Below are 16,956 nucleotides of genomic sequence, written 5' to 3'. Positions count from 1 at the left end.
TTCACAAACTGGATCATCATTTGCCCAACCTCTCACCCTCAAATGACACAGCATTACTGACTTTAAGCCAGTTATTTTTTCTCACCAAATACCTGATAAGAAGCAGAAAATCCTTATGTAACAGATTTGTGGCTCCTAAGAGTCCTCATCAGCAATCTCGGATGTTCCTTCTCGCTTCTGCCCAAAGTTTGCTTTAGAACTCCTGCTGCTGCCTGTACAGGTTTGTCAGGTTACTGTAACAGGGCAGAGAGGAGAAATACCTTAGTATTACCAGATGAAGCATTCAAAAACAGAAAAGAAGGCATGAGTAAGTCACTCTAGAGGTTTTTAAAAGAATGATGCCTACTGCAATTCTAATGACTGGTTTTTAGTATCCATTAAGTGGGAGCACAGTTATGCTGTGTACAGTTTTTCATTATCCAAGTGCCCTTTACTGACACTGCTTTTAGCATCTGCGTGATTTGGGTGTGAAATCGGTATATTCTTTACATCCATCTTGTGCCTGGTTTCTTCCCAGAATGCAAATGTGACTGAAAGGACACCTGGAATGACGTTATGAGAAGGTGAGTCTAAGTTAATAGTAGCTATTGAATGGCACGTTGGGCAAAAATGAAAACAAAACAAACAAAAAAATGGTACGATTTTAGAAACTGGATTTCACTAGGAGATGTTTCCTGATTTATCAGGTGGCCCCGCTATTTTTATTTCTAGAAGGGCTAGAAATAAAAGGTGGACATTACAGGAAGCGCAGCCACCTACATCCTCTTTACATCTTACATGTAGGCGGCGCTCTTTGACTAGGACGGTTTCTAGTTTTCTACAGACATCTCCCTTCTTGGGGCTTTCAAACATGCAGTCATCTTGTACAAGGGGAAGCTCTCATCTCCTATCACATATACCCCCAAATCATCCCGGATATATCTGGAAAAGCATATGCTCTAAGCAAATAGCTTGCTGTAGCAGAAAGAGGAAATAATTTGAAATGGTTCTGCTCCACTCATTAGCTATGTGGTTGAGGTTACCACCCCTGAGTTTCAGTTAACACAAGTGAAAATCAAACAGGGTAACTTCTACTTTCCCGATATGTGGTAAACCAGGTAGTATAACTCATAAAAAAAAAACATATAGTGTCTGGAAAATAGTCGATTTTTACACATAGTTAGCTACTTTTCCTTTCTAATTTTTCTTCTTCTACTTTACGTTGGATATTTGGAGCAGCAGAGGGTATGTTAAGTGATGGCACTTTGTGAACTGCCTGCTCGGTGTATAAAACTTAGCAGAGTAGCATCTTGGCAGAAAGGACGCCTGAAATCTAGATGGTCCTCAATAAATGAAATTTCACTTCCCTCCACGCATCACCATTTTATCTTCATAGTTAAATTTGGTCAAAAATAGAAAATTAATCAATGATGTTTGTAATTAAAAACAGTATTTATCACGATTGGCCTTTTAAATAAACAAACAAAAAAGACAACATCGACAAATCTTTTTTTTTTTTTTTTTTTAACCTAACTCTAAGTTGCTTCTGGGTATTTCTACAAGTATCTAACTTTCTGTGTAGTTTTTTGATAGCATAGTATTGCTTATTGAAATCGATTCGTCTCTACTATTTTTATTCCTTATGCATAAAAATCCAAACCCATTGCTATCGAGTCGATTCTGCCTCATAGCGACCTTACAGGACAGGGTAAACTGCCCCACAGAGTTTCCAAGGAGTGCCTGGTGGATTTGAACTGCGGACCCTTTGGTTAGCAGCTGTAGCACTTAGCCACTATGCCACCAGGGTTTCTTCCTTGTGCATAAATGTTGCTAATGAAAGGACAACAGGAATTTAACCTAGTTTGGAATTTGTTGTTAGTCTGCAATCTAATCTCATGATTTCCTTTAGTAATTTGCTTTGAAATCTTACTCAGTTTGAATCAATACCTAAATTTAATAATTTCCATGATATGCTCCAGATTTTTCCTGGAAAAAAAGATTTAGAAAGTAATCATTTGCTTTCACGATTTCTCTTTTCTCTAATATCTTTACCCATACACGAGTTTCTGTAGGGTGAATACAGATACGGCATGGCTGAATTTGGACTAAAACTCTTTTTCTGAGGCCTTCTTCCCTGTTAGAAAAAAAAGAAAAAAAAAAGCATAGCTAAAAATGAATAAAACAGCTTTGGTTTAGATTGCTTGGAAATCTTCCCCTTCACTGCAATTACTGGATGAAATAGACATTAAGCTTGGAGGAGTTCTTCACTCAGTCTCTTTTGCGTCTTGCCTCTGTGAGGGACTGTTTTTCTGATGCCGTTATTGGCAGATGGCCACATTGCACCTGCCGATCCACCTGCCTCTCGCTGGCGTGCCGTATTTAAAATGTTACGCAATTAAAGTAAATGAGTTGAAAGGGCTGGATTTGCAGTGCACCTCCTGGGGAGCTGTTGTTCATCCTTAAAAGTGCCTGATGATGATCTGGGAAACGCTGCTGCTGGCCTGGCTCTGGGGTGCTAAATTGCTCCCCTTTGAAGAACACTGTGGTGAATTCCCTCATAAGGATACTAAATGGTGAGGCAGCATTAAGAGAATCATTTTCTACCCCAGGAATCCAGTCTTTATAGATTGAGTCTAGCGCAGTGAAAGAAAGATTGCAAACTAACGACAACTATCTAACTGTTCCTTGATAAAATATGACTGTTTATCCCCACCTATTTTAATTTGCATTTGTAAATTTAGTTTTAATTATTTCCAGTCAACCTGTGCACACAATGCCAAGGAGAGACATCTGATAATGGAAATGTTGTCTGCTTATCAGGAGATCCTTTAATGTCTCCTCATCTTCATGGTGGACATTAATTATTTTAGTGCCCAGCTTCCTACTAGACATGATGTGAGGTAAATTATAAAAATTATAGAGATGGTTTATTTTAGAATATCCTTTTCTTTTGTGCAGGAAGTTTGAACATGTCTAGGGGCACGGGTTCATACCACAAAGTCATGCATTGAAAACAAGTTAAATTATTTATTTGCTGAAAATACATTTATATTCTGGGGGCAGGTTTAGGCTTTGGGGAGACAAAGATTTAAAAACAAACAAACGATGTGCCAGATTTCAAGGAATTTAACCTGGCATTAGTGATTAGGAGCCACAAAGAATTGATTCTTAAACTCTACATATATTTTATGACTTTATGCACCTTTAAATATACTGTTGTTGTTGTTGTTAGTTCCTGTTGAGTTGGCTCTGACTCACAGGAACCCTTTCGTAAAGCAGAAGGAAACATTGCCCTGTCCGGTGCTATCTTTGCAATCTTTGTCATGCTTGGGTCCATTGTGGTCCCTTTGTATTTTGGGTGCCTTCCAACCTCAGGGGCTCATCTTCCAACACTATATTAGACAATATTGTGATAGGGTTTTCATTGGCTAATTTTCAGAAGTAAATTGCCAGGTCTTTCTTCCTAGTCTGTGCTAGTCTGCAAGCTCCACTGAAACCTGTTCACCATGGGTGACCCTGGTAGTATTTGAAATACCAGTGGCATAGCTTCCAGCGTCATAGAAACATGCAAGTCACCAGAGTAAGACAAACTGATGGATGGTGGTCCAATATACTAACCTGTTCCGACTCATAGCAACCCTACAGGACAGGGTAGAACTGCCCCGTAGTGTTTCCAAGAAGCAGCGGGTGGATTCAAACTGCCCACATTTCAGTCAGCAGCCGAGCACTTAGCCACTGTGCCACCAGGGCTCCTTGTCAAATATACTAGGCTCTGGTAAGAAGATACATACACCATATTCTGAGTAGTAAAATGCTCACAATATGCACAGGATATTACGGAAACAGTAAAAAAAAAAAAAAGTAAACAGAAAAGGAGTGAGATAGGGACATTAGCAACCCTTTCCAGAATAGAAGACAACTGAATTCCACCATAACAATGAAAATGAGTTTACTCATGGAGAGGAAATTCCAAGGTGGAGGGAACAGTATACACGAGATTTTCACCTTGGGAAGTCGTTTTGTGGTGTGATATGAAGCAGAATGGTGAGAACTGCACTCGTGTTGGCAGAGGCCATATTCCAGCCATTGCCTTGTAATGAATGATGGATTCCCCAAAGATAATGGAGGCAATGGCCTAGTTTGCACAGGGTAGGGGCATGATGTATTGAAGGCATTCAAGGTAGGCAGACTCTTTACCTGGATGCCCAGAGATGTAAGCGTCGGGATAACGAAAGGAGTGCTGAAGTAAGGAGTTTCTAGGGATTTGTGCTGCCAGAGGTAGTTACAGACTGGGATCTTTTGAAGACCACCACCATACTGGGTGTCACTGAATATATTTCTGCATTGCTTTTGTTTTTTGCATTTTAAAGTCGTGCTATAAAAGATACTCCGAAATAACCCGAGTTTTCATGAAGAAAAGTTTCTAATACAATAGTAGATACTTGGGGAGAGAAACTTTCTAAGTCCCTTATGAGTAAAAAAAAAAAAAAGTAGTAGCGTGAAAATCTATATATGTTGATAAACACATGCCTATAAAAAAAATTTTTTTTTAATAAAAATTACATATACTTCTATATAGAAAAATCAAATTTCCGTACAATAGAGTTTACCCCCTCCTGGATTTTGTTACTGTAATCTAGTTGTATAGTATATAATGCACAATTTATTTCACAGCTTGTAGAACAACAGAGCAAATATCAATTAATATTTTATTTTTTTCTTTACCAGGAAAAATAATATAGACTATTTAAAATTTCCTCCTGGGTTTGTCTGTGGACATCTTAATGAGCAGGACCAAAAACATTGAACTCATATTAGAAAAGTACACAGTTTATACATAAATTACTATGCTTGGGATGGAAATAAAGGTATTTTCTAAGCTAACTGAAAAAAAAGGCCTACATAGTTTCTAATTTTTAAGCTGACACTTTGTTATTTTAATGCCAAGACTGATTTATACTTTAAGGTTTAGTATATCTGAATACAAAACACTTGATTAAAAAAAAAAAACTCTGGGTATCTCTATAACTTTATCTGCTTTTTAAAATTACGTGCATTTAGTAAAATAAAAATATCATTAATTGCTCTTTCACATAGTTGAATATAAATCTCAGTGACTTAAAAGAGTTTTTAATGCAGAGGATGCTGGGAAAATAATATTTACATATTCTTTATGTTGAACAAACTTACTGTACATTTGGGTATGAACATTTGCTGTTTACTGGAACTGTCTTTCTCATGCACTTAGACATAATTTATATGCATTAAAATGTTTGCAAATAATGCTGGCACTAACTTAAAATTATTCTTTTTCACTTATTAAAAACATTTTTGGAGTATACTGTAGAGTACTATTTTTATTGTTACTTTGAGTAATTTTATGAACATTAAAGTAATATAACTTCACTTTAAAAAGTATTCTGTAGCCTTTAATTAATTCAGATCAGCCATCTCTCATTTTAGTCAAATTAGAGATGATTTAAAATAAAATTAAAGTTTTAATAATATATACAACCATATTGCAAAATTGTGTACTTTTCCTTCTAGCTGCAATTTTAGTATTTGGAGGAAAAAAAAATTCTTTTCCAGCCCACTGAGGTGTTATTTGCCAGTATAATGATACATTGTGCTAATTGCCTTCAGGAATCGTCTCCACAAATCCCCAATTTACTATCAGAGAGTGAACCTCAGCTGTTAATCCTGAATCTTACACAGACTTGCTCAAATTATGTTATTTCTTTCCACTAACACAAGGAAAGGCTAAATTTATCATTTGGTTCAGCAACTAAATCTGTTGGGTGCTTGATGAGGTGTAGCTCCTTGTTTATTCTCTTTTAAGATGAAGAAAACAGACAGTTAGCTGAAGGGGAATGACTTTCCAAAGGTTAAACTTACTGACTACAGGTACATTGTGAATCCTCGGAGCAAATGGTAGCACATAATTACTGGTAACTTTTCCTTGGACCTCTTTCTGAGATGTGCCTGTTAAGAGTCATTATATCTACAGTATTCCCAATTAAACCCATCATCCTGATCTAGGTCCATATTCCTAAATGTTGCTTTTACTGTAATGACTTTCTTTAAAGTAGTTCTGAATCTGTACTATCCTCTTCCAATATTGTGTACCTACCTACAGAAACATCAACCTTTGTGTGTGTTTGTGTGTGTGTATTTACTCTTATTTGTTTTTAAAGGGTCTAGAACCTTTCAAAATTATTCTCCATATTATATTCCCCATTAGCAACAAATGGTACCACCCAATACGAGCCCAGTAACTAAACTAAAAAAATCTGCCAGTTATTCTTAATTATTTCATCTTCACTGTACATCCAAATCATCATCAAGCCCTGTTGATGTAGCTACAAAATCTATCTCCAAACTATCCACTGTCTTGCTCTTCTGTTAGGAGAGCTTTTGACCAACTACTCTGCAACTTTTTCCAGGATTGAAGCACTGGCCTTTAACTTGATCTCATTTCCACTCTTACCTTCTTAATCAATTCTTTATTCAACATCTAGAGTAAGTTTTTAAGAATATAAATGTGATCATGTTACTGCCTTGCTTAATACTCTCTATTGCTTTCCTGTCACACTTAAAATAGGACTCAGATCTTATCATGGTTATGGCCCTGCTTGACCTCACCCTTGATTTCCTTTCCAAACCCATTTTTTATTCCTACTCCTCCCTCATCCTTTTCTCTAGTTATGCTAATCCCTAAAACATTCCCGAGCTCTTTCTCTCTGCAGAGTATTTGTGGGCCAGCTACTTCATCCTTCAGAACAATCCATTCAGGACTCGTATGGAATATTTAAAGAAGTGATATCTTAGTAAGTCTGTGATTTAGACAAATTTTCAAAGTGAATAATCAAACCCAGGTATTTTTTTCTAAATAAAGGACATGGTGTTAGTTGTTTGTTTCTTTCCTCATGCCATACACCAGCTCATATCATACAACAGCAACCTCAGCATGGAGTGACTTCTCATTGTCTTCTGTCCACGCCATGTGAATTCACGCTCTTTCTTCAGCTGTTGTCCTCACTTGGTTCCCCTTGCTTCTCTCCTTTGCTTGTCTAAATCTTCCTTTTAAGCCTGGTTATGGCCTATTTCTTTCTCTTTTACCTGTTTCAGCTATCAGTGATCTCCCCTTCTATAGACTCCATTTCATTGTCTAATAAATTCTATACAATGTGGTACTTATTTTCATTGGATTCCTGTGTATTAGTTTTCTTTCCAAAAATAAGTGTTCTTATGGCAATAATTTTTTTTTCATTTCTACACAATCCAAGAAACCTAATCATATCATTTGCCAAATCTAAATATTTATCATCTTAACACATATATTTGTTTGCAAGATATTTTTACAACTTTTCCTCTTCCTTATTTCCTCTAACTAATGACATCAATCATAAACTGGTACAACCTCTCCTGTTATTTTTGCATGTACTCTCTGAACCTCATTTTCCTCAATATTTAGTATACAATACAGGGTTATTTTTAAATTTATAATAATAAACTTTCCTATTACATAAAACTTTAACAGTCTAGAAAAATATAAAAAAAGAATGTCCTCATTTTTTAGAGAAAAATAGTATGCAACTGTTAAGTGGTTAATACCATAATGTATAACTAATTTGTATAACCACCACTCATCTGTCAGTGGATGGACCAAATAGATGTCAGAAGAGACTCTGAAACTTGCCCTTGAACATAGAATAGCTAAAGTAAATGGAAGAAATGATGAAGTAAAAGAGCTGAATAGAAGATTCCGAAGGGTGACTTGAGAGACAAAGTATTATAATGAAATGTGCAAACACCTGGAGCTGGAAAACCCAAAGGGAAGAACATGCTTGGCATTCCTGAACATGAAAGAACTGCAGAAAAAAATTCTAGGCTCGAGTTGCAATACTGAAACATTCTATGGGCAAGATAGAAACCCTGTGTCATAGTGGTTAAGAGTTATAGCTGCTAACCGAAAGGCTGGCAGTTTGAATCCACCAGGCTCTCCTTGGAAACCATATGGGGCAGTTCAATTCTGTCCTATAGGACCACTGTGAATCAGAATTGACTCGATGGCAGTGGTTTTGTGTGTGTGTGTGTGTGTGTTTAATGGGCAAACTATTGAACAAAGCAGGAAGCATCAAAAAAAGATGAAAGAAATACACAGAGTCATTATCCCAAAAAGAATTGGTTAACATTCAACCATTTCAGGAGGTAGCATATGATCAAGAACCTACGGTATTGAAGGGAGAAGTCCAAGTTGCACTGAAGGCATTGGCAAAAAACAAGACTCTAGGAATTGATGGAATAGATATTGTGATCGTTTAACAAAAAAATGTGGTGCTGGAGGTGCTTACTCATCTATGCCAAGAAATTTGGAAAATTTAGCCTACCTGGCTAAGCCTGAAAGAGATCCACATTTATGCCTATTCCAAAGAAAGGCGATAAAACAGAATGCAGAAATTATTGAACAATATCATTGATATCACAAGCAAGTAAAAGTTTGCTGAAGATAATTCAAAAGAGGTTGCAGCAGTATATCAGCAAGGAACTGCCAGAAATTTAAGCTGGAATCAGAAGAGGACACAGAAGGAGAGATATCATTGCTGATATCAGATGGATCTTGGCTGAAAGCAGAGCACACCAGAAAGGTGTTTGCCTGTGTTTTATTGACTATATGAAGGCATTCAACTGTGTGGATCATAACAAATTACGAATAACATTAGGAAGAATGGGAATTCCCGAACACTTAATTGTGCTCATCAGGAACCTGTATATAGACCAAGAGGCAGTCATTTGAACAGAACAAGGTGACACCACACAGCTTCAAGTCAGGAAAGGTATGTATCAGGGTTGTATCCTTTTACCATAATTATTCAATCTGTATGCTGAGCAAATAATCCCAGAAGCTGGACTATATAAAGAAAAACACATTTTCAGGATAGGAGGAAGACTCAATAACAATCTTGGTATAAAAATGACACAAATTTGCTTGCTGAAAGTGAAGAGGACTTGAAGCACTTCTTGATGAAGATCAAAGACTACAGCCTTCAGTACGGATTACACCTCAACATAAAAAAAAAAAAAAAAATTCTCACAAGAGGACCAGTGAGCAACATCATGATAAACGGAGAAAAGGTTGAAGTGGTTAAGGATTTCATTTTCCTTGGATCCACAATCAACGCACTTGGAAGCAGCAGTCAAAAAATCAAACGATGCATTGCATTGGACAAATCTTCTGCAAAAGACCTCTTTCAAGTGTTAAAAAGCAAAGATTCGCTTTGAGGACTAAAGTGCACCCGACCCAAGCTGTGGTATTTTCAATTGCCTCATGTGCATGGGAAATCCGGCCAATTAATAAGGAAGACCAAAGAAGAATCAATATATTTGAATTATGGTATTGGTGGAGAAAATTGAATACACCTTGAACTGTCAGAAGAACAAACAAATCTGTCTTGGAAGAAGTATAACCAGAATGCTCCTTAGAAGCGAGGATGGCAAGACTTCGTTTCATATACTTTGGAGATGCTACCAGGAGGGGCCAGTCCGTAGAGAAGGATATCATGCTTGGTAAAGTAGATGGTCAGTGAAAGAGAGGAAGCCCTTCAATGAGATGGACTGAAGCAGTGGCTGAGACAGTAGGCTCAAGCATAGTAACAATTGTGAGGATGGCACAGGACTGGGCAGTGTTTAGTTCTGTTGTACCTAGGGTCTCTGTGAGTCAGAACCAATGTGAAGGCACCTAAAAACAGTAACAACAATTTGTATAAAGTTTTCAAAATAATCATCATTAGGTAAAAATCTGATGTCACACCCATTCCAAAAATCATTAATAATCTTACTTATTTTATAAAAATATAAACACGTTAGCTTAAGTTCAAGACAAGTTCTAAGTTGGCTACGACCTGCTCTCCGTGCCTCGATGTCCACTACAGTTTTTCATGCAACCCTACCAATAGCCTAATAATTCCCTAAGTGTACCCCTTGAATATTCCATGAATAAAAGTGCTGTGGTCAAGTTAGTTCTTTGATACTTGCAATGTCTTAACCATTTTGAGATACAACTTTAGTAAAGAAAGCTGTTTAATAGAGTAGAAGAGTAGAATTTAGCACATCTCAAGTTTAGCCATTTGGCCCTTTTTTCCTGTTACCATTAAGAAACACATTTTGAAAAATCACATAATTTCTCCCACTTTCCCATATCTATGTTGCAAAAATCTAAAAGCAGATCTGTGTAAAGTCATGCTGCAATAGCTCAGGCATGCCTAGTTCTCTGAGTTAAGGTTGGTAAGATTCTATCCAAACAGGAGCCACTATCAGGATGGGAGGTGATAGCCATCACATTGTGATTCTGCCATTTTACAGCATTAGTTCTTAACAGGTTGGTCAGAAACCTGATGTTGTCAGTAGATCAGAAGGAAGGCATCTCCGAATCTCCAATGGTGTATACCCAAAAATCTAGCACTAAGGGATAATTTGTAAAAACAGAATTATAATTTATTAATTGGGTTTAATTCATGAATTTTCCATGATAGCTCTCCTATGTATCAGATTGTACTTGTGTATTGTATCATTGCCAGAACATTCCCTTTCATAGACATACCCAGTCTGAATATCAATGCAGAAGCAGAATGCTAGTTTAACAATTTACAAAGGTAATATGACATTAAAATTAGCCATAAAAAATACAGATAACCAATCCTAACACATATCTATAAGGAAATCCAATGCATAACAGGAAGAGAGAGTGGCTCAGTACAAAAGAAACGAGATAAATTAAGTGGAATATCTAATACATACTATGTGGAAAATTCATCCTAAAATAGAAATGACATATTAATCAAGAGTATTTCAGTTGCAAATGAAAAACAGATTCAAACTAACAAGTTGTTTTTGTTGTTGTTACTGGTTTTGTTTTGCTTTGTTTTCTTTTTAAAGAAATTTACTGGCTCATGTAAGTGAAAAGTCAAAGGGAGAGAATTAGCTTCGAGAGTAGCTTGATCTGGAAATTCAAACAATTTTATCAAGCTGAGAGAGATCACACAACTAAGTCAATTTAACACAACCAGTGAGCAGGAAAGATTAGAGGCATCTCCAGGTTGTTAGATTTCTCATCTTGTCCTCTCTCATCAATATTTTCCTGTCTTTTAATTTTTAGGATCTTCACATTAATGAGAGCATATTTAAATACATGATTTTATTAGAACTTCATAAAATGCAGACCGTTGCAATACTAATTGTAGTATTTTTATAATTACTTGTCTGATGTTTATAAAACAGTAAACCCCAGTAAATGTTTTCCCCATTTTCGTGGTGGCAGAAATGCTAAGAAATTTGCAAAGACATCATTTTTAGAGGATGAAGCTGATATTTCTGGCACCACAAAATGTTTAACTTTTTATCTTTGAACTGATAAAAACAAACATTGTCTCTAGCTTAGTCCTCTTTCAGGCATCATGAATTATTGAACAAAGAGCATAATGAAATTTGGTAAAATAAAGGTATGGGGTCTCAAAATAGTCATCAAAGCTAATTAATATGTGCAAATTATATACTTTTTTCTGTATATTGCTCACATCAAGACACAGAAAGTGTAGTTAGCTTTTTTGTATATATACTGTCTTTCCTAAGCCTTAATCTTTCCTTTCAAAGGATAAATGTATACTGTATTTTATGCACACCTTCTGTATTTGTTTGCTGGCCATGCCCACCACTCTCCCTAAGGCACCCTCACAAAGCCACCATGCCAATCCTCTTTCACGTGTTGTTGTGAAAAAAAAATTAGTATAGTGGGCTTACAAAAATACCTCATGGGGCGGGAGGAGGGTGAGGTGGGCAAAAACAGAAGGCATTCATTATTTGCATAAAAACATGGTAATGATTTTCAGAGGGGGAGAAAAAGGAAATACACTCAGCATCCTTAAAACTGAGTTTAATCTGTCAAGTCTCAATTTACATGATGTTTTGAGTCCAGTGAGATCAAACAAAATGTAGCAAGATAAGTATGCATTAAAAGAATTCTGACCTCCATACGCAAAACCCTTTTTAGAGAAAAATAATTGTCTTTTAGGGTTCATTCTGTTTTTTGAGTAAATAACACATAAATTACAATCTAAGCAACAAAGAGAGCAATCTTGATGCTGATTTGAAATTCAGCAAACATACCAGATTATCCTTTCAGGTGGCAAAAGCTCCAGGGCTCCCTGGCTGCTTTTGTGTTCCTAGGCTTGTAGAGTGCTAGGTGCTGACAGCTACTTATCAAACATTTATGTAAACACTGCTATCAAAGCCGTGCTTGCCAGCTCTGCCTTCACACGAGAGGGTCGGCATGGAACATCATTAACGGTGGGCCAAAGATAGAAACTTCACTCTACAAGGTTTGCAATGCAGCCACAAGGTCTGCAATGTAAGAGAATGACTGCACTGCTTCTAAGACACAGCTCTGGAATTGTTAACTTTGCTGACATGAAAAGATGTATACAATGTTTAAAACACTGCCCAGTGTTTAAGCCTGAATTCTGTTAGGCTCTCTTCGTCTTTGTTTTCTCAAATTAAAGTTGAGTTTGGGGCTTTTAGTGTGTTTTTGTTTTTAATTTTTTGCTTTTATTTGAAAAAAAAGATGAGGAAATATGGTTCAGATATGAGAACTACATAATATTGACTTCATAAAAAAAAGAAAATATCCCAGTGAATTCACTACTTTGGCAGAAATAATACAGAAGGCTTAAATTACCTACTATGATAACTTACAGCATCTTAGAGAACTCCTTCCCTTCCTCAGTTTCCCCTGTCTATGGGCCTGTAGCCTTCTTTATGTGCAGGGATCAAACAACTTTTTGGAATGACTCCTTACCAAGTGACGGAAAGGCCATAAAGTCATAGTCTAAAATGTAGCCCCTTTCTACCACTAACACCTAGGAGGCACTTTGCCCTCATAGGTGGGTTCAGGTTTTAATTTTCACCTGAGATTATTACCTACCCCATTTATTTTTCACTTTATTTTTGTTGTTGTTGAGAATATACACCGCAGAACATACACCAATTTCTACATGTATAATTCAGTGACATTGATTGCATTCTTCAAGTTGCAATGCCATTCTCACTGTGGCGGGAAATTGCCAGATGGTGGCTAGGTAGGGCTAAGCCATCGTTTTCCCTCACCGACGGGCACAGTGTGACTGCGCCGATCTGGTGAGGTCTCCATCATTACACGGTGGTCCACCAATCGACCACGCCCCTGGATAAGTCCTGAGCACATCTTGAAGAAGAGCCCAGCCTTAACCTATATAGACCCATGTGCCTGAAGATGGAGAAGCCTTCTTGGCAGCCAGGGTCTTGGTGAGCTCCTTTTCTTCGCTGACCAAGTACAGTTTTTCTTCCTTCTCTTTCACCTGGCCAGTGCCTCAGTGTTGCGCCAAATGAGACCTGGAGGCCCAGTAACATCACCTTCCTTTTCTGAGTTGTTTCTCGTCTAGTAACACAAATTCACCGCCCTCTAAGGTTTCTATCTAATCTTTCGGTTACTGTTTCTTGTCAGTTTCATCTCATATAGACTGTGTTTGTTAAGTGCTGTCGAGTTGGTTCTGACTCATTGCGACCCTACAGGATACAGTAGAACTGCCCCATAGAGTTTCTAAGGAGCAGCTGATTGATTTGAACTGCTGAAATTTTTGGTTAGCAGGTGAGCTCTTAACCACTATGTCACCAGAGCTCCTGAGTATAGGTAGTTCTTAAAAGAGCATGAAGCTCAAAGCAGACATTCTAGTCAAGCTAAATTATGTTTGGTTTAAAGAAGAGTTCAGGGAATATTTTTGGTTTCAAAGTTGAAAGATTATGTCAGAACAATTGTGTCATCCAGCCTCAATGGCTCCAGTGGTCTGTATTCTATGAGAATGTGAAAATCTGCTTTGCATTTTCCCACTTTCAATCCCACCACTAGTCCATCAGTTTGTGGTAACGTGGTGTCTTGCTTGTTGTTGTGATGCTAGAAGCTATGCCAGCGGTATTTCAATTATCAGCAGGGTCACCCATGGTGGACAGTTTTCAGTGGCGCTTCCAAAACAAACTAGGAAAAATGACCAGGCAATCTACTTCTGAAAATATCCTTCAATCGGGATTCTTCTACAGAACCTTTGATCAAAACTTTTGGTAATGGCAGCTGGGTACCATCCATTTCTGGTCTTAGCCCAATTATTTAATACCTTCCTGGGTTTGTTTGTTTTTTGGTGGCTTAATAGCATGTATCAAACCAGGGTCAGATTACTCAGTAAGCGAGGTAGCATGGGCTTACTTGTGCTTACGTTATCGATCTGTACTGAACAATTTCACATGGGTTTCACCACATTTTGCTTCTGTCTTCAGATATTACTGCATAGAACATTTGAAACTGAATGGACAGTTCAATTTTATTCTAAAAATGCTATGCAGAGCCATATAGATATTTTGAACCTATTTTTTAAAAAGTATATATTTATGAATATATGTGTGTTTTCTTTTTTTTTTTTTTAATAAGCATGCCAGGAAATAGAGATCTCAGCTTTGGCAATATGATCTGTTTTGGATTGTTGGCTTAAAATAAATAAAATTGTATGAATGTTATGGTCCACGTTTTTAACCTGTTTTTTCCCTTTCCTCTCTCCCTGTCTACAATGTTTTGCAAAAGGCAGTGTGCTATTTCCAATAATTAAATAACATACTTCTGTTTATCTCATTTGATTTCTTAAAATGTACTCACTGCCTGTAGGTCTTTGAGTTCATAGACAAAATATAAACCCAATATTTTAACTAAACTGAAACATTTTATTTTTTTGTAATGGAAAATGTCGGCCCTGGGCTATCCTCTAGGGAAAGGTGGAACAAGAAAGTGGGTATTTCTAAAATATCTGTGTGGGTTCGTAAAACTATAGTTTGTTGTCATTCTTAAGACTAAATGCAGCTAGTTTTGCTCAATGCACCGAATCTACTTCCATTACTTAAACGGATATGGGAAAGCTGTATTTAGGATTGGGTCTCAGACAATCAAAGTCAGTATATTCATTTCCTTTTTATTCAGAAAATAGAAATGTGGGACACTGATATTAACTTAATTAAAAAATACATATTCAGATACTCTAATTAGATCACATTCTATAGGTGTATATTATAATATCTTCACTTTAGGGAAGTCCAAGCACGACAACACCATCCGCAGGAGCAAAGATGAAGTAAATCAATTGTGGTAAAAAAGAGAGAGAAGCATATGCCAGTTACTACTCAGAATGTTTGAGTCAGGGTAGTAAAAAAAATATGTTATTGACTTTCAATAGTGACTTGGCTATTGTTTTCTACCCGTCAGATCCCCGCCGACTCCTAACGGCCCTATAGGACAGAGTAGAACTGCCCCCATAGGCTTACAAGGTTGTAATCTTTACAGAAGCAGACTGCTATATCTTTCCCCCACAGAGCAGCTGGTAGGTTCAAACCACCGACCTTTTGGTTAACAGCTGAGTGCTTAACCATTGTGTCATCAAGACTCCTAGGTATGTTGCTTTTTTATTGGAAGTGGGAATCCTTTGTTGTTTTGAGTTTGTACTCCCAGTCTTAGTACCAAACAACTCTCAACGTTTTTAGTTACTTCTTCTGGTATTTTCTTCCTTGTTTCTACCTAATGTGTGTAAATGTTATTTCTTAATTCATCAAATTTTCTGCTGATGTTCTTTTGCTGTGGTTGAGGTTTATATTCTTACCCCATGTTTACCCTCCTCCCGTCTTCCTAGTATAGTTATATCTATTGACGATTGGTTAAATAGCCAATGTTGTATTACTTTTTATAGGAAATATTATTGAAACCAAATCAAGATGTATAATTGGATTGTTTTTTTCTTATAAAATATTTTTTTCTCAGAGTTATAAATCATTTCATTTCTTTAAAAAAAATTATTGTGCTTTAGGTGAAAGTTTACAGCTCAAGTTAATTTCTCATACAAAAATTTATACACACATTGTTTTGTGACATTAATTGCAATCCCCACAATGTGACAGCACACTCCCCCTTTCCACCCCAGGTTCCCTGTGTCCATTCGACTAGTTCCTGTCTCTTCCTGCCTTCTCATTCTGCTTTTGGACAGGAGTTGCCCATTTGGTCTCGTGTATCTGATTGAACTAAAAAGCACTTTCCTTACGTGTATTATTTTTGTTTTATAGTCTTGTCTAATCTTTGCCTGAAGAATGTGCTAAGGGAATGTTTTCATTTCTGAGTTAATAGTGCATCCAGGGGCCATAGTTTTGGGGGTTTTGCTCCAGTCTCTGTCAGATCATTAACAGTGGTCTTTTTACGTGAATTTGAGTTCTGTTCTTCATTTTTATCCGGCTTTGTCTCGGGCTCTCTGTTGTGTTCCTGTCAGGGTGGTCATTTGTGGTAGCCGGGCACCATCTAGTTCTTTTGTTCTCAGTCTGGTGGAGTCTATGGTTCATGTGGTTCTTAAGTCCTTTGGGCTAATATTTTCCTTGTGTCTGTGATTTTCTTCATTCTCTTTGCTCCAGGTGGGATGGTACAAATTGATGTATCTTAGATAGCCACTTGCAAGCTTTTAAGACCCCAAACGCCACTCACCAAAGTGGAGTATAGAACATTTACTTAATAAACTTCATTATGCCAGTTGTTCTAGATGTCCCCCAAAACTATGGTCACCAGGCCCCAGCCCCAGCTACTCTGACCCTCAAGGTGTATGGATGTGTCCAGGAAACTTCTTAGCTTTTGCTTTGGTCCAGTTGTGCTGAATCACCTGTATTATGTGTTGTGCTTCCCTTCACTGCAGTTGATCCTTGTCTACTATTTAGTTAGTGATTTCTCCTCCCCCTTCCTCCCTACCCTAGGAACCATCAAAGAATGCTTGTTTCTGTGTTTAAATCTCTTCTTGAGTTCTTATAATAGTGGTCTTATACAATATTTGTCCTTTTGTGACTAATTTCATTCAGCATAACTCCCCCCAGATTCATCCA

Source organism: Elephas maximus, chromosome 10 (assembly GCF_024166365.1).
Source record: "Elephas maximus indicus isolate mEleMax1 chromosome 10, mEleMax1 primary haplotype, whole genome shotgun sequence".
Classification (NCBI taxonomy): Eukaryota; Metazoa; Chordata; class Mammalia; order Proboscidea; family Elephantidae; genus Elephas; species Elephas maximus.
This window is presented reverse-complemented; position numbering follows the sequence as displayed.